A 19,143-nucleotide genomic window follows, 5' to 3' on the forward strand; every position below is an offset into this window, starting at 1 on the left:
GAATGCAGGGAGAAAGAAAGGCAGAGTCAAGGAGAAGCCATGGAGCTGCTGCTGGAGACAGACACGCCAAAACTTTGCTGGTATGCCATGACCTCATGGTGATGCACAGATTAATGGAGATGAATTAAATTAAGATGTAAGAGTTAGCCAATAAGAAGCTAGAGCTAATGGGCCAAGCAGTGATTTAAATAATATAGTTTCTGTGTGATTATTTCAGAAGTCTGTGTGGACAAGAAACAAAGGAGTAGAATACTACAATATCCATCCACTTTTGCTAAACACTTTTTTAAATGAGAAAAATTTCACACAAAAGCAGCAGCTCATACAAATATTAATGTAATCCCAAAATGACTATCTAAAACATGCTCATTCATATATGCATATAAACAGGCTTTTCAAATTAGAATTTTTTCAAATATTAATTTTAGTATATAGTAAGTATAAAAATGCAGTAATGAAATAACTAGAAGATATTTCCTTTGTTATTTTTGAGAACTCAAGGGAAAGTTTTTGTTGCTGTTTCATGTTGTTTATAAACCATGCTGGGTTTACAAAGTCTAATTCAGCTAGAATTACGTTAGGGTCACACCAAAATAATATGAAAGTTAACAGTTTTCATAACTATGCAAGTCACAATAAAGATCTCATTAACATTTTTGTCTCTCTGTCACAAAAACTTAATGGGATTAAAAAAACTTAAAATATTTTCACCTTTGCTTGTCATAAGACATGTACTCAAACAATTCAACAGAATGTTGAATTTACTAATGATTCAATGCAAACACAAGACTCAGAACTCTAAAATTCAAAGTTAGTCACCAAATGACACTTGTCAAAATATCTCAAAAGGAGCCCAAACAGCTCCATGTGAGATCCAATTAAAAGGATGGTAAATTCCAAGGAGTACCAACAACAGACAACAATTTCAAGTATAATATTCTTATGAGAGTCCAAAATAAAACACAAACAATAATTTCTGTTTTATCTGTTAGAAAAAGAAAGAAACTAATATTGGGCTCAAGAAGAAAGACAGTCAAAAGTTCTTAATATAATGTATGCCCATCAGGTATATGGGAGACTTGAATCATTCCTGTCTCCTGGCTAACTTAGACCTTGCACAGGCCCTGAGCATGCTGCCAGTTTTTGTGAATTTATATGTATATACCAATCTTGTTGTGTCTGGAAGATGCTGCTTTCTTGCAGTTATTCATTCCCTCTGGCTCTTACAAACTTTCTATTTCCTCTTCTGAGCGGATCTTTGTGCCTTGAGGAGAAGCATCCTAGTTCTTCCAATAGACTATAAGCAAAAACTCTATACCCAACACACACACACAAACCATTTCAAGGACTAATTTTTTTCAAAAGGTTCTTTTTTATGTTTATATGTGAGTGTCTACTGGTAGATATGTATAATGTGTGCATATCCACAGAGGCTAGGATACTGAAGGACAGTTAGGAGAACTTAGTCCAGCCAGGAAAACAAGAATGAATCACTCTAAGGAATGATTCTTGTTCTCAGGTTTTTACAACTTCTCCTCTCAGGACATTGCAACTGTTATAAATTACTAACTGCTGGGGTCTCTAGTTGGGAGAGAGATTAAGGAAAGGGGAAGGCTGTAGGAGCCTATAAAAAGTTTGACCAACGGCAGACCCCAGTCCACGCAGATGGAAGCGGCGGACCCCGGCCGGTGCAGACAGAAGTGGCAGACCCGGGCGCACGCAGACGCAGTGGACCCCGGGGCGCACAGACACGGTGGATGGGGGATAGTCCAGGAATGAAACAGTGAAGCCCACACTGAGAGCAGATCGCCCCACTACAATTAAATCAAGTAGGTTTTTGGGGCCTGGCCTACAGAGTGGAAGGCCTTTTATTGGCGAGGTCCACAGGCGAACGGAGAGCCTGGTCCTGTCCCTGAAGACCCTCCTGAGTGGGGAGAGTGTTCTAGACCTGCGGCGGGACACAGGAAACAGAGTGGGAGCATTCCCCGACCCCGGTCACCCCCTGGTTACCCTGCGAGGGCTGATACCCTCTGCTGGGGCTGCTCCTCCTCTGCTGCGACCTCTCTCTTCCTGGAACATCCCAGCTTGTGTCCAGGGCCCTCCTTCACTCCCCCTCCCTTCTGCAGGGCCACAGGATCACCCAGTATAGCCTGTTTGGGCACTGGTTCTGGAGCTCGGGGCAGAGGACAAGGGAGTTTCTCTGTTTTGGTGGCTGGCATACAGAGGGGTAGGCCTTTTGTTGGCAAGGTCCCTGGCGGATGGGGAGCCTGGTCCTGGTCCTGAAGATCCTTCTGACTGGTGAGAGAGATCTTGGCCCATGGTGGGAGCCAGGAAACAGAGCAAGGGCACTTTGTAAGCGGGGCCCTTGGCCAGCAGGGAAACCTGTTCCTGACTTAAAAGACCCATTAGATAGAATTGATAGGAGGAGATGAGCAGGCGCCAAGACAAGAATTCACCCAACAATCTGAAAAAAACATGAAAACACCAGAACCCAATAATCTTACAACAGAAGGACTTGAACACCCTAACACAGAAGAAGTGAAAAAAATTGACTTTATGAAAGCAATAGAGTTCCTTAAACAACATGTAAAAAACGCCCTTATAGAAATGGATGAGAAGTATAACAAAAAGTTTGATGAAATGAGTAAATACGTAAATGAAACCCTGGGAAATCAAGAAAAAACGATCAAACAGGTAATAGAAACAGTTCAAGAACTGAAAACTGAAATCGAAGCAAGGAAGAAAACACAAACTGAGGACCAGCTGGATATGGAAAATCTAGGCCAATGAGCAGAGACTACAGAAACAAGACTAATCAATAGAATACAAGAGATAGAAGAAAGAATCTCAGTTTCTGAAGACAACATAGAGAAAATAAACGCACTGATCAAAGAAAACAGCAAAGCTAACAAATTCTCATCACAAAACATTCAGGAAATATGGGATACAATAAAAAGACCAAACCTAAGAATAATAGGGATAGAAGAAGGAGAAAAGTCACAGCTCAAAGGTCCAGAAAATATTTTTAACAAAATTATGGAAGAAAACTTTCTCAACATAAAGAATGATGGAGGTGGGTCTTGTATTAATCTTTGCTTTCATTGGTTAATTAATAAAGAAACTGCCTAGGCCCATTTGGAAGGCCAACCCTTAGGTGGGTGGAGTAAACAGAACAGAATGCCGGGAGAAAGAAGCCGAGTCAGTGAGTCGCCATGATTCTCTCACTCCAGACAGACGCAGGTTAAGATCTTTCCTGGTAAGCCAGCTCATGGTGCTACACAGAATATTAGAAATGGGTTAGATCAATATGTAAGAGCTAGCCAGTAAGAGGCTGGAGCTAATGGGCCAGGCAGTGATTAAAAGAATACAGTTTCCGTGTAATTATTTCAGGGCATAAGCTAGCCATGCGGGCGGCTGGGTGCCGGGGACGCAGCCCTGCCGCTCATATTACAACAAAAGAAAGATATTCCTATGAATATTCAAGAAACATGCAGAACACCAAACAGACTGGATCAAAAAAAAAATCATCCCCTCACCATATTATAATCAAAACACAAAATATACAGATTAAAGAAAGAATATTAAGAACTGAAACAGAAAAAGGTCAAGGTACTTATAAAGGGAAACCGATCAGACTTACACCTGACTTCTCTATGGAAACCATGAAAGCCAGAAGGTCCTGGATAGAGGTACTGCAGAAACTAAGAGACCATGGATGCAAACCCAAACTACTATACCCAGCCAAGCTATCATTCACTATCAATGGAGAAAACAAGACATTCCAGGATAAGAACAAATTTAAACAATACGTAGCCACAAATCCATCCCTACAGAAAGTAATCGAAGGAAAATCACAACCCAAGGAACCCAACATAGCCAGCACTGCCTACAATAACTCAAGCATCTAGCCACCCTTCACCAGCACGACTCAAAGAAAGAAGACACACAAATTCTATTACCAAAATCAATAGGAATAACCGGAGTAAACAACCACTGGTCATTAATATCACTTAATATTAATGGTCTCAATTCACCTATAAAAAGGCACAGACTAGCCGGGCGGTGGTGGCACATGCCTTTAATCCCAGCACTCGGAAGGCAGAGGCAGGCAGATCTCTGTGAGTTCGAGTCCAACCTGGTCTACAAAGGGAGTTCCAGGACAGGCTTAAAGCTACAGAGAAACCCTGTCTCGAAAAAAAAAAAAAAAGGCACAGACTAAAAGATTGGATATGAAAACAGGATCCAACTTTCTGCTGTTTGCAAGAAACACATCTCAACCACTGATGGAGTAAGGTCATTGGTTAAAAAATAAAGAAACTGCTTGGCCCTCATAGGTTAGAACATAGGTGAGTGGGGTAAACAGAACAGAATGCTGGGAGGAAGAGGAAGTGAGCTCAGATGCAGGCCAGCTCCTCTCAGAGACAGATGCAATGCAACTCATCACCAGGTCAGATGCAATGAACCTCTGACCCAGAATGTACGTAGGCTAGAATCTTCCCGGTAAGCACTCCTTGGGGTGCTACACACATTATTAGAAATGGGCTAGTCCAGGTGTGAGAGTTAGCTGAGAAGAGGCTAGGTATAATGGGCCAAGCAGTGTTTAAAAGAATACAGTTTGTGTGTTGTTATTTCAGGGCATAAGCTAGCCAGGCAACCAGGAGCTGGGGCGGCAGGAACACAGCCCGCAGCTCCCACTACAGAATGGCTGCCCAACATGCGGACAACTATATCCACAGAAAGCCTAAGAAAGCTTGGGAAAGAATAGAGTAAAGCATGTTTTCTTGGTAACAGCAATTTCTTGGGTCTGTTCTGCTTGCTAGAGGCAAGCAAGCGCTCTCGTCTAAGAGAGGCTTCCTGACTCAGCTTTAGCTGCAAAAACTTGCAGCTGTCTTAAGAGGTCCTGCCACTAAACACTTAAACAGTGCTGATGAAATGCTGAACGCATGCTTTTAGGTTTTCAGCTGTAGCAGGAAAAAAGCTGCGCCATTTAAAAATGCCGGCTTTGTGGGCCATCCTGACAGGGCAAACTCTGACTCTTTGAGGCAGGAGGTCAGCTACAGAGAGAGCATTTGAGTGTTGTAGCTTGTTTGCTGGCAAGGATCTTGAAATGCACAGAGTTGTGGTGATAAACATGACTACAGCCAGTACCTCAGCCATGAGGCTGAAAAGCTAAGGAATGGGCTGGATCCAGCCATCAAAGCCACAGCTTTAAACCTACCCATATTGCTCAGTAATTTCAAGGCTTGTATGGTCAGAAAAAGAGAGATATACAGTAAAAGAAAGATTCAAAGTCAAAGAAAATGTTTAAATGATTTACAGTGTGTTAAAAATATATGCAGACTAAAAGTTAAAGTTTTTAAAGTTAAAAAAACAAAAAAATGAAGAAAAAGAGTAGTTTGGCTGTGGTAGTACACACCTTTAATCCCAACACTTGGGAGGCAGAGGTAGATTGACCTCTGAGATTGACCTCTGTGACTTCAAGGTGTGGCAGTACACACCTTCAGTCCCAATGCCTGGGAGGCAGAGACAGAGGGATCTCTGAGAGTTCAAGGACAGCCTGATCTACAGAGTTATTCCAGGACAAAGATATACAGAGAATATAAAATAAAAGTAAAATAAACGAAATAGAGTTTAAAATAAAACTGCACAAAGATGGAAAATACACAGAGGATTTTGATACTGTATGCTATTATGCTCTCTCTGAATTGTTTGAATGCTGAGGAAGGAGCAACAGCTACTAAAAGATATTTGTTTATAAATGCTGCTGAACTAATCCAACATAGATATTTTGAAAATACCTTGACTTCAGAATTTGGAGATAAGGACATGATGCTTTGGAAAGGAGTTTCTTCTTTTGTTTTCACAGAGGATGAAACCCTGTGTATTGCTTCTATCCCTATATGGTATGATGGACCATGCCCTCGTGAAGGGTTGCTGTGAACACCTTCAAAAAATCACTTCACTCAACTGTTGACTGAGATGAATCTAGCACACAGGTTATATACCATGAAAGACCTAAATAACAGTGCCCCCATTCAGTAGGAAGCAGTTTGGAGAGAAATAACAGTGCCCATATTCCCAAATACTGTTTATAAATGTTCTTTTACATTTAAAGGGGGATATGATACAGATATGAATAATTTGCATCGGTATGGATTTGACTTTATTGATATAAATTTAAGGTCAATTTTGTTATATGTATATGTATTTCTGATCTTGATTAAGGTACTGTGATTGTGTAGTTTATGTAAAAATGTAATGTATATAGGTTGTTAATAGATAATCATCTATAATAGTCAAGTTTGTAGTCATGTTAGATTTTCTAGATGTACATAGATATATTTTAGATAGGCATTCTTTATATCTTTCAAAGATTATAAAATATGGCATTTTAAGTGTTTCAATAACTTAGAAATTTTCATGACAATGAGACACTCTGCTCCTGGCAGCACCAATCTACTTCAAGAAGAAGATGGGCATCGAAGAGGATACTTATGGAGTTGGTTAACCATTTGGGCAAGAAACTGCTTTTGCTTGGACTGATGCATGAACTGGACACAAGAACCCGCAGAAAGAGGACTGCTGAACTTGCGTAAAGGTGAGATGGCCTTTTGGGGTTCCTGATTCATGAAAGAGTCTGCGAGACATTCTGCAGGACACAGCAGAAAGTGACTGAACTGTCTTTGGAATTTCCTGCTTCATGAAAATGTCTGCTGGATACTATGGGCCTGAAGGCTGAAGATGGATGCTGCATCAGTACAAAAGAACTTTGGGTGACTGTCCAGGCAGTGAGATGTCTCTGTCATTTCTAGAGTTTGAAAGTTGCTTATTTCTTGTTTGCTTAGGTAATATTGTATCTTTTGGGAGTCTTTGATGGAGCTGAAGAATAGTTAGTTATAGTTATAGTTTTCCTTAGTTATGATAAAGATAAAATAGATGTAAATAATGTAATTTTTACTTGATAACTGTTTTTTTATATGTAATTTTGCTATATTAAAGTTAAAGCCTTCATTTTTTTGTTTAAACAGAAAAAGGGGAAATGATGGAGGAAGGTCATTGGTTAAAAAATAAAGAAACTGCTTGGCCCTCATAGGTTAGAACATAGGTGGGTGGAGTAAACAGAACAGAATGCTGGGAGGAAGAGGAAGTGGAAGTGAGCTCAGATGCAGGGCAGTTCCTCTCAGAGACAGATGCAATGCAGCTCATCGCCAGGGCAGATATGATGAACCTCCGACCCAGGATGTACATAGGCTAGAATCTTCCCGGTAAGCGCTCCTTGGGGTGCTACACACATTATTAGAAATGGGCTAGTCCAGGTGTGAGAGTTAGCTGAGAAGAGGCTAGATATAATGGGCCAAGCAGTGTTTAAAAGAATACAGTTTGTGTGTTGTTATTTCGGGGCATAAGCTAGCCAGGCAACCAGGATCTGGGGTAGCAGGAACACAGCCCACAGCTCTCACTCACTACAAACCACAAAGACAGGCATCTACTCAGAGTAAAGGGTTGGGAAAAGATTTTTCAAGCAAATGGTCCTAAGAAAAAAGCAGGTGTGGCAATACTAATTTCTAAAAAAAATGGACATCAAACTAAAATCAATCAGAAGAGATCAAGATGGACACTTTATACTCATAACAGGAACAATTCATCAGGTTGAGGTCTCAAATCCTGAATATCAATGCCCCTAATATAAAAGCACCCACTTATGTAAAAGAAATATTATTAAAACTCAAGGCAGACATCAAACCACACACTAGTAGTAGGAGACTTCAACATACCTCTCTCACCAAAGGACAGGTCAATCAGAGAGAAACCTGTTGTAATATGAGCAGTGGGGCTGCGTCCCCGGCACCCGGCCGCCCGCATGGCTTATGCCCCAAAATAATTACACGGAAACTGTATTCTTTTAATCACTGCCTAGCCCATTAGTTCCAGTCTCTTATTGGCTAGCTCTTACATATTGATCTAACCCATTTCTAATATTCTGTGTAGTACCATGAGCTGGCTTACCAGGAAAGATCTTAACCTGCGTCTGTCTGGAGTGGGAGAATCATGGTGACTAACTGACTCGGCTTCTTGCTCCCAGCATTCTGTTCTGTTTACTCCACCCACCTAAGGGTTGGCCTATCAAATGGGCCTAGGCAGTTTCTTTATTAATTAACCAATAAAAGCAACAGATTAATACAAGACCCACCTCCATCAGAAACCTAATAGAGAATTAAGAGAAATGTTGGAGGTAATAAAGCAAATGGACTTAACAGACATCTATAGAACACTCCACCCAAATAGGAAAGAATATACCTTCTTCTCTGCAGCTCATGGAACCTTCTCAAAAATTGACCACATACTCAGAAACAAAGAAAACCTCCAAAGATACAAAAAAATATTAGTGTCCACCTGTGTCTTATCAGATCACCACGGATTAAAGTTAGAAGGCAACAACAATGTTACCCCCAGAAAGCCGACAAACTCATGGAAATTAAACAGTCAACTACTGACCCACCTGGGTCAAGGAAAAAATTAAGAAAGAAATTAAAGTCTTCCTTGAATTTAATGAAAAGAAAGAGACAACATACTCAAACCTATGGGACACGATGAAAGCAATGCTAAGAGGAAAGTTCATAGCACTAAGTGCCCACTTAAAGAAAATGGAGAAAGCATACATTGAGGACTTAACAGCACACCTGAAAACTCTAGAAAAAAAAAGAAGCAGAAGCACCCAGGAGGAGTAGAAGACTGGAAATAATCAGACTGAGGGCTGAAATCAACAAAGTAGAAACACAGAAAACAGTCCAAAGAATCAATGAAACAAAAAGTTGGTTCTTGGAGAAAATCAACATGATCGACAAACCCCTATCCAAACTAATTAAGCGACAGAGAGAGAACACACAAATAAATAAGATCAGAAATGAAAAGGGGGACATAACCACAGACACAGAGGAAATTCAGAGAATCACTAGATTTTACTACAAAAGCCTGTATGTCACAAAACTGGAAAATGCAAAAGAAATGGACACTTTTTTAGATAAGTACCATATACCAAAGCTAAACCAAGACCAGGTGAACAATCTAAATAGACCTGTTAGTCGCGAAGAATTAGAAATGGTTATCAAAAATCTCCCTTCAAAAAAAGCCCAGGATCAATTGGTTTCAATGCAGAATTCTACCAGAACTTCCAAGAAGACCTAATACCTATACTTCTTAATGTATTTCACAATATAGAAACAGAAGAGTCATTGCAAAATTCCTTTTATGAAGCTACAGTTACTCTGATACCAAAACCACACAAAGACCCAACCAAGAAAAAGAATTACAGGCCTATCTCACTCATGAACATCGATGCAAAAATTCTCAATAAAATACTGGCAAACCGAATCCAAGAACTCATTAGAAAAATTATCCATTATGATCAAGTAGGCTTCATCCGAGAGATGCAGGGCTGGTTCAACATGTGCAAATCTATCAATGTAATTCACCATATAAATAAACTGAAAGAAAAAAGATATGATCATTTCATTAGATGCTGAAAAAGCATTTGACAAGATTCAACACACCCTTATGATGAAGGTCTTGAAGAGATTAGGGAAAAAAGGATCATGCCTAAATGTAATAAAAGCTATTTACAGCAAGCCGACAGCTAACATTAAATTAAACGGAGAAAAACTCAAAGCCATCACACTAAAATCAGGAACACAACAAGGATGTCCACTCTCTCCATACCTCTTCAATATAGTGCTTGAAGTTCTAGCAATAGCGATAAGACAACATAAGGGGATCAAGGGGATACGTATTGGAAAGGAAGAAGTTAAGCTTTCGTTACTTGTAGATGATATGATAGTATACATAAGCGACCACAAAAACTCTACCAAAGAACTTATACAGCTGATAAACACCTTTGGTTATGTGGCAGGATACAAGATCAACTCCAAAAAATCAGTTGCCTTCCTATACACGAAGGATAAGGAAGCAGAGAGGGAAATCAGAGAAGCATCACCTTTCATGATAGCCACAAATAGCATAAAATATCTTGGGATAACTCTGACCAAGGAAGTGAAAGATCTATTTAACAAGAATTTTAAGTCTTTGAAGAAAGAAATCGATGAGGACACCAGAAAATGGAAGGATCTCTCTTGCTCTTAGATTGGGATGATCAACATAGTCAAAATGGCAATTCTACCAAAAGCAATCTATAGATTCAACGCAATCACCATCAAAATTCCTCATAGATCTGGAAAAGACAATAATCATCTTTATATGGAAAAACAAAAAACCCAGGATAGCCAAAACAATCTTATGCAATAAAGGATTGTCTAGAGACATTACCATCCCTGACTTCAAACTCTATTACAGAGCTACAGTATTGAAAACAGCTTGGTATTGGCATAGAAACAGAGAAGTTGACCAATGGAGTCGAATAGAAGACCCTGACTTTAACTCACAAACCTATGAACACTTGACTGTTGATAAAGGAGCTAAAAGTATACAATGGAAAAAAGAGAGCATCTTTAACAAATGGTGCTGGCAAAACTGGATGTCAATCTGTAGAAGAATGAAAATAGATCCATATCTATCACCATGCTCAAAACTCAAGTCAAAATGTATTAAAGACCTCAATATCAGTCCGAACACACTGAACCTGACAGAAGAGAAATTGGGAAGTACTCTACAACACATGGGCACAGGAGATCTCTTCCTACATATAACCCCAGCAGCACAGATATTAAGGGCAACATTGAATAAATGGGACCTCCTAAAACTGAGAAGCTTCTGTAAAGCAAAGGACACTGTCACTAAGACAAAAAGGCAACCCACTGACTGGGAGAAGGTCTTCACCAACCCTGCAACAGACAAAGGTCTAATCTCCAAAATATATAAAGAACTCAAGAAACTAGATATTAAAATGCTAATTAACTCAATTACAAAATGAGGCACTGAACTGAACAGAGAATTCTCAACAGAAGAAGTTCAAACGGCCAAAAGACATTTTGGTCATGCTCAACTTCCTTAGTGATAAGGGAAATGCAAATCAAGACAACTTTAAGATACCATCTTACACCTGTCAGAATGGCTAAAATAAAAAACACCAATGATAGCCTTTGCTGGAGAGGTTGTGGAGAAAGGGGTACACTCATCCATTGCTGGTGGGAATGCAAACTTGTGCAACCACTTTGGAAAACAGTGTGGCGGCTTATCAGGAATTTCAGGATCCACCTACCCCTGGACCCAGCAATACCACTCTTGGGAATATACCCAAGAAATGCCCTATCATACAACAAAAGTATATGCTCAACTATGTTCATAGCAGCATTGTTTGTAATAGCCAGAACCTGGAAACAACCTACATGCCCTTCAATGGAAGAATGGATGAAGAAAGTATGGAATATATACATATTAGAGTACCACTCAGCAGTAAAATACAATGACTTCCTGAATTTTGCATGCAAATGGATGGAAATAGAAAACACTATCCTGAGTGTGGTGAGCCAGACCCAAAAAGAGGAACAGGGGATGTACTCACTCATATTTGGCTTCTAGCCATAAATAAAGGACATTGAGTCTATAATTCGTGATCCTGGAGAAGCTAAATAAGAACGTGAACCCAAAGAAAACATATAGGCATCCTCCTAAATATTAACCTTCATCAGGCGATGAAAGGAGACAGAGACAGAGACCCACATTGGAGCACTGGACTGAAATCTCAAGGTCCAAATCAGGAGCAGAAGGAGAGAGAGCACGAGCAAGGAACTCAGGACCGCGAGGGGTGCACCCACACACTGAGACAATGGGGATAGTCTATCAGGAACTCACCAAGGCCAGCTGGCCTGGGTCTGAAAGACCATGGGATAAAACCGGACTCGCTGAACATAGTGGACAACTGAGAACTCAAGAACAATGGCAATGTGTCTTTTATCCTACTGCACCTACTGGCTTTGTGGGAGCCTAGGCAGTTTGGATGCTCACCTTACTAGACCTGGATGGAGGTGGGTGGTCCTTGGACTCCCACAGGGCAGGGAACCCTGATTGCTCTTAGGGCTGACGAGGGAGGGATACTTGATTGGGGGAGGGGGAGGGAAATGGGAGGCGGTGGCGGGGAGGAGGCAGAAATCTTTAATAAATAAATAAATAAAATTTTTTTGGACCAAGAGAACCTGGGCAGAATCCAAGGCCTGATGCCATTCTCTTGATGGGAGCTGTTTGACTCTTCTAGTAAACGTATCTGGATTTCTTCTCTTTTTGCACTGTCTGAGGATAGCATTTTTGCATTCTCTGGGTCTGATGCCCTCACACACCCCTGTAATATGGATGTGAGTTCTCCCTCAATGGAATGTGAACATCCCTCACTAAGATTTGAAAACTACCACCTAACATTGGTAAGACTGACTGAAAATCTTTATGGAAGACTTAGTAATAAAATTGATATTATGCTGTCCCATGAAACCTCCTAGAGCAGTGTTTTTCAAACTTCCTAATTCTACACCCATTTAATACAGTTTCTGTTACCGTTTAATATAGTTGTATTTAATTTAATAACATTTAATACATTTTGTGGTGACTTCCAACATAAATTTAACTCATTGCAACATCCTAACTGTAATTTTGCTACTGTTATGAATTGTAGCAGAAATATCTGTCATGCAGGATATCTGAACTTTAACCCGCCAAAAGTTTGTGACCCACAGGTTAAGAACTGCTGTCCTAAAGTGAGGGAAATGTCAGATTTTGATTAGCATAACTGACTCCCTAGATAGTCCCTACAACTTGCTTTAAAACAGCAGTTTTGAAGAATATGAGCCCTAATATTTAGGAAAAAGTAGCTTTGACCTCACAGAGGCAAATAAAGATTTCTACTCAATAATAACATTGAAACTGGGATGGGGATTTGCTTATACTATCACTCCCAAGAAAAGAGATATTGCCTCTTGTTCTTGAAGAAAAGACCACATTTCCATGTAGAACAGTTTTTATTCTAGTCCTAAAATACATATCTGATGTGAGAGTCCCCTCTGTGTGTTGCTTTTCTTGATTAATGAATAAAGAAACTGCCTTGGCCTATTGATAGGGCAGAACTTAGGTAGGTGGGAAAGACAGAACTGAATGCTGGGAAAAGGAGTGAGTCAGAGGGACACCATGGATCTGCCACTGGAGTTAGACATGCTTTGCTGATAAGCCATTGTCACATGGCAATATACAGATTAATAAAAATGAATTAAATAGATATAACAGTTATCCAATAAAAAGTTAGAGCTACAGGGCCAAACAGTGATTTCATAAATATAGTTTCCATGTGATTATTTTCGGGCTAAGGCAGTCAGGACAAACAAGTGGGCCATCCTCCTAGAAACTGGTGCTCCAACGTGTGCTAGCTAAATGTACATAAAATCTGAGAAAGCTTTAAATAAATGCATGTAGGCTTAAAAAAAGTATAAAGAGTTATAAAATAAAGTTAATACTTAAAAGGGATAAAGTCTCTAAAGAAACAGTAGAGACAGTCATAAATTAAGAGGAGTCAAAAATAAGCCACATAAAAATAAAAAAATTCAGTCTAGATTATATATATATATATATATATATATATATATATATTTGTGTTTACTTTAAATTTTTGGAGTGTAAAGGAGCTAAGTACAGAAAGTCTTTTCATTTTATGGGCTGATAAGCCCATATAAACCAGCATGTATATTGTAAAGTATCTTGACTTCAAAATTTGGGATATGGTGCTTTAAAAAAGAGATTCTTCTTTTGTTTTCACAAAAGATGTAAACTTGTAGATTGCTTCTATACCAATATAGTTTGATAGACCAAGACCCCCTAAAAGATTGCCAAAAACACCCCCAAAAATTACTTCACCCTACTGCTGACTGAGAGAAACCTAGCACACAGGATACATCATAAAAGACCTGATTAACAGTGCCCACAAACTGCAGGAAGTCCATGGAAGATGTACAATTCATTTGTTGAACATATGCATACCACATCAAAAATCTCACAATTGCCTTTCTACTGGTCCTTATTCTCTTGGTTCATTCCCCATTACCAGCTAACATTTTCCCAGATGGTTCATTTTTCAGTTAGACCTCCATCTATTTCACCAGCATTACTCCTATTCAATACAATGATAAGAATTAAAACACAATGAAATTATTTGTCATTATAGTAGTTGATAAAACTCTAGCAGATATTCATTAAAGCTGACTAAAAACAATTGTTTCTGAAAGGCTCTTGGAATATGCTGTGGGATAATGCTTTTGTCACTGTAAAGGTTTGTCACTTATATTGGTTTGATAAAATGTTCATTGGAATTGAGAGGCTTCCTAACTCTGCATTACTGGCAAAAATCTCACAGCTTTTTTCAGAGGCTCTGTCACCAAACAAATGGTAATTATGAGCAGCTGGTATCAGGTTTCTTGGTGGTGGCACAGACATAGAAACTCCACAAAGTTGTGGCAATAAATGTGACTCTTGCCAGTATCTGTGCCTGGAGACTACATTCTCAAAAAGCTAAGGAATGGGGTGGTCCCACCTGCCAAAACTGCAGTTTTAATTCTAGTTATGCCACTTAGCAAATTAAAGACTCATGTGGACAGAAGAAGATAGAGATATACAGTAAGGACAGATTCAGATAAAGAAAACCTCCAAACAGATTACAGTGTGTTAAAAAATATATGTAGACTTGGGAGAGAAAAGAAAAAGGATAGAGAAAAGTCCTTTAAAAAAGAAATAGAATAGTCAGGTGTGGTGTCACATATATTAATGGCAGCACTTAGGAGGCAGAGGCAGGCAGATGTCTATAAGTATGAGGCCAGTCTGGTCTATAGACTGAAATTGTAGAGTCAAAGATACATAGAGAAACCATGTTTCACAAAACCAAAAATTAAAAATATAAAAGAGAAATAGGGGAAAAAGCCATGTAAAGAGAGAAAATAACCAGAGAATCTGGATACTGTATGTTATCGTATTGTCTTTGAATTGTTTGACTTCTGAGGAAGGAGCAACAGTGCTAAAAGACATTTGATTATGAATGCTTCTGGATTAATTCAGCCCATATATTTTGAAAGTGCCTTAACTTCAAAACGTAAGTCAAAAGACATGTTGCTTTGGATAAAAGGTTTTGCTTTTGTTTCCAAAGGAAGAGAGGCTTGGGTTCATTGTGGATTAAGAATAATAAGATTTGATCAATGCAGACCCCTGAACAATCTCCACTAAGAGTGGATAGCCTAGATGATCCAACGTTTTAGAACACCTCTATTGCAGTTTCCTGTGAGTTCTACATCTAGAATAGCTTCAAGACTGCTGGCAGAGATGACCCAGTCTCACAGAATACTCTAGTCAGGGCTGATCATAATCCTAAATTTTCTTCACGTCCTCATAAAATTATCAGAGACTGCAATCAGCAGGAAGTAGACTAGGAAACTATGCACACATTCCTAAAAATGGATTATGGATATTTGGCTTTGTTTAGCATGTTGGTTACAAGTTGTTATGGATAATGGTCAGGAAAATGCTGAACAAAAGAGATTAGAGTCAGGGTTTTTGCTTTGAAAAGAAAAAAGTGACAATGCTGTGGCATAATTGTCTTTTACACTGTAAAGGTTTGCCACACATGTTTGTTAATAAAATGTTGATTGGCCAGGCATTAGGTAAGAAGTATAGGTGGGGCAACCAAACTAGGAGAATTCTGGTAAGAGAAAAAGGAGAGAGTCAGTCTCAAGTCAGACACAGAGAAAGCAAGATGAGAATGCCTTACTGAGAAAAGGTATCAAGTCAAGTGGCTAAACATAGACAAGAATTTGGGTTAATTTAAGTTTTAAGAACTAGTTAATAATAAACTTGAGATAATAAGATAAACAGCTTATAATTAATATAAACCTCTGTGTTTCTTTGGGACTGAATGGCTGTGGTACTAGGTGGAAAAGAAGCTTTCATCTACAGGAATATTGAAAATTACTTTTCCAACTGGACAGTTCAGGAGCTAAGACTCATTTTACTTTATATTTCTCTAGGAAATCTTGTGCCAGATTAGAATCAATCATCTTATGTTACCACTTGTAGTCTTTTTTTTTTCTAGGAAATTAGAAAATCTTTCTTTTTTGGTGAGGGATGGTACTGCCAGACATATTGCTGCAATAAAAGGAAGGTTTCAATTAATTTTCACTTTAACACAAGCACGTAGGATATGTATAGAATGAAGGTCAATTGAGAAAAATTTCCCATAAGATTGACTTGTAGTCAAGTTCAATGCACACTTTCTTGATTGATGGTTGAATTAAGAGGGCTGAGCCTAAAGTCGGTAGTAGTAATCCTGGATTCACTGATGGTCTTGAAATTTATAAGAAACATAGATGTATGAGAGCCTAGAGACAAAATAAGTAATATTCTTCTATGGTTACTGCTTTAGTTTCTGAAGCCACATTCATACCCCCAACTTTACTGCATGATAGGCTATACACTAGAAATTTTTTGATTCTCTCCTGAAGAACAAAAATGCTTCATAGGGTATTTTGACAGGAACAGAAGGCCACAAGTTTGCTCCTGGGGTTTTTGCTATCTAAAGTAAAATACATGGAAGGGAAAGAGGTAGGGAGCTTAAACCTGACTTATTATTTACAGGCTTCCCAACAATGAAACACTCTCTATGACTAAGAGATTTTATGCTAATTATAGACCATACTTCACCCTTGGTAGAGAAACAGATGGTAATAGAGAAGGCAATTGCCATAGATAAAGACTTTCTTGGGAAAATTCCAATATAATGGTGTGCAATCAGTACTCTTAGTAGGGCTTTCTTGGAATAACTCAGATCAGGCAGAGGCATGGAATGGAAATCACTTTATAGATTATATAATATAGGTTCAATGATGGGCAAGAATAAAGCCCTTCAACTATTTTCATATGCTTGCTGTCTTCCATAGGAGGAAGGAACCCTTTCTTACTCTTCTCCAGTGTCTTAAAGATGCAATCAAAAAGTATACTAATTTGGTCCTAGGGTTTTGGTGATGAAGGTCTACATAAGTGAAAAATTCTTGACTCACTCTTTTCCAGATTTTATCAGAAAATTGTAGGAGCTTGTGGATGAACCAGCAAGAAATTGAACCAATTGGTCCAGACCTTGATGTGTTATAACTAAAACCAAGAAAAGAAAAATGAACAAATATCTTCTTGATCTAGCTGGCCATTATAAGAATCACTCAGAGAGACTATCATAAAAGGGTCCTCTGAGGAATGTTTCTTCTGTAAACAGCTGGAGTAGAGTGACGGACTATTTTCTTATTGGGACTGCCAACTCCCCAATAATGGCATGGAGACTTATCATTTATTACGAAAGCTTGGCCTTAGCTGAGTCTTATCCAACTAGCTTTTTTTTAACTTTAGCATGTTTATATTAATCTACATTTTGTCACATGACTTTTTACCTTTCTTTCATTCTGACTCCCTCTGTGTCTTTTTGGCTTCTCTCCCTTTCTTCTTTCCAGAGTCTCCTTTGTCCTGAGAAGTCCTGCCTAACCTCTGCCTGCATAGCTATTGACCATTCAGCTTTTTATTAAAGCAATCAGAAGGTGACTTATGCAGAGACACATCTTTATAGTGTAAGCAAGTATTTTTCAGGATTTTCCCATTTGATCTAATTAAAAAAGGGAAGGTTCTTAACACTAATATTATTAAAACTATAAACAATAAAAAAATTACCAGGTAAGAATTACATTTACAATGTCCAGTTCATATGTATTTGGCAAATTTGGAGAAGGTACTATATTATCTATCATATCTTAGTGAGTCCAAACTTTTATAATTAAACCACTTTCTATTATAACTTGTATTACCATCCTAAAAATATCCTTTTAGAACTTAAAGTATCTTCTTATATAATTAACTTCAGATTTTGTTTTTCAACATTATAAAACTTACATTTTTTATGTAAGATTTTTTGAAATTTATAAAAAGGAAAGCTGTAGAACTATATCTATTTTTCAACCCCATCCGAGACCCAAGAAGGATATATTACCTGAGTAAACAGGAACTGTAGGACAAAAAAATTCCAAAACTTTAGAAATGACAAAGACATCTGGCAACATGGACAGGTGCCCAAGGTTCCTCTGCAATGTTGGGTCATCTATCTTTGGCTTTCAGGCCTAGATTATCTGACAGCCTTTTCTGTGAAGCTGGAATTTGAAGGACTGTCCTACCTTGTTTTTGTCAAAGTTTAACATTCACTTTCCTTTGTGTTCTGCTTGTCTAATTTGAACAACATACTGTCGGCAGTTGAGGCAAAGGCAGTTTCTTGCCCAAATGGCTAGCTTTGCTACACTGAAAGCAAACTCCACATGGAGGATCTTTGGTGCTCATCATCTTTTTTTAAGTAAACTGGTGCTTCCATAAACAGATGTGTGTCACTGCCATGAAAATCTTTATGCTACTAAAACTTTCAAATGCCATATTCTGTAAGTCTGAGGTTTTTGAAGGCCAATTATTTATTTAAAGTATACCTCTGTTTGAACTTGAAAACATACCTAACTTGACTATAAGTTTGATTGTTATAGATCACTAACTACTAAGTTGTTTTTCATTATTATCCTAAATAGCCTTCAAGGACTAACACTTTGTATTACAGTTTTTTTTAAATGAGCTTCATAGATTACAATACCTTAAAAAGAATAAACACACACACACACATATATAGCATAACAAAATAACATTAAATTTTTATCAACATGCAAAGATCCATACCAATTTAAGATATTTAAGATTACTGGTAGGAAAATGACTATTATTATTACTAGTTATTATAGTAATAAGTAATTATTATTATAGTAATAAGAATAGTCTTATTGCTATTATTACTAGATTCAATAATCTATGCCTTTATCGATCATTTCTATATTTCTGTTTTTCTTTTCAGTATCTAATGCTGTTTGTTTGGTTTCCTCCCTAACTATGACCAAAAACAACCTGCAAATAATCCTGCTAAATGAGGACAAACATCTATAATGCACCAAATGACCAAAAAACATCAACCCCACCTCTTGGGAATGTGGGCGTCATATTCTCAAAGTTATTTCCTGTTGTCTGGGAATGATGGCATCTTTAGGGGAAAATGAGAAAATAGTCAACTTCTCTCAGTTTTGAAGATTTCCTGAGCAGTTTGTTGTC

Source organism: Chionomys nivalis, chromosome X, assembly GCF_950005125.1.
Source record: "Chionomys nivalis chromosome X, mChiNiv1.1, whole genome shotgun sequence".
Classification (NCBI taxonomy): Eukaryota; Metazoa; Chordata; class Mammalia; order Rodentia; family Cricetidae; genus Chionomys; species Chionomys nivalis.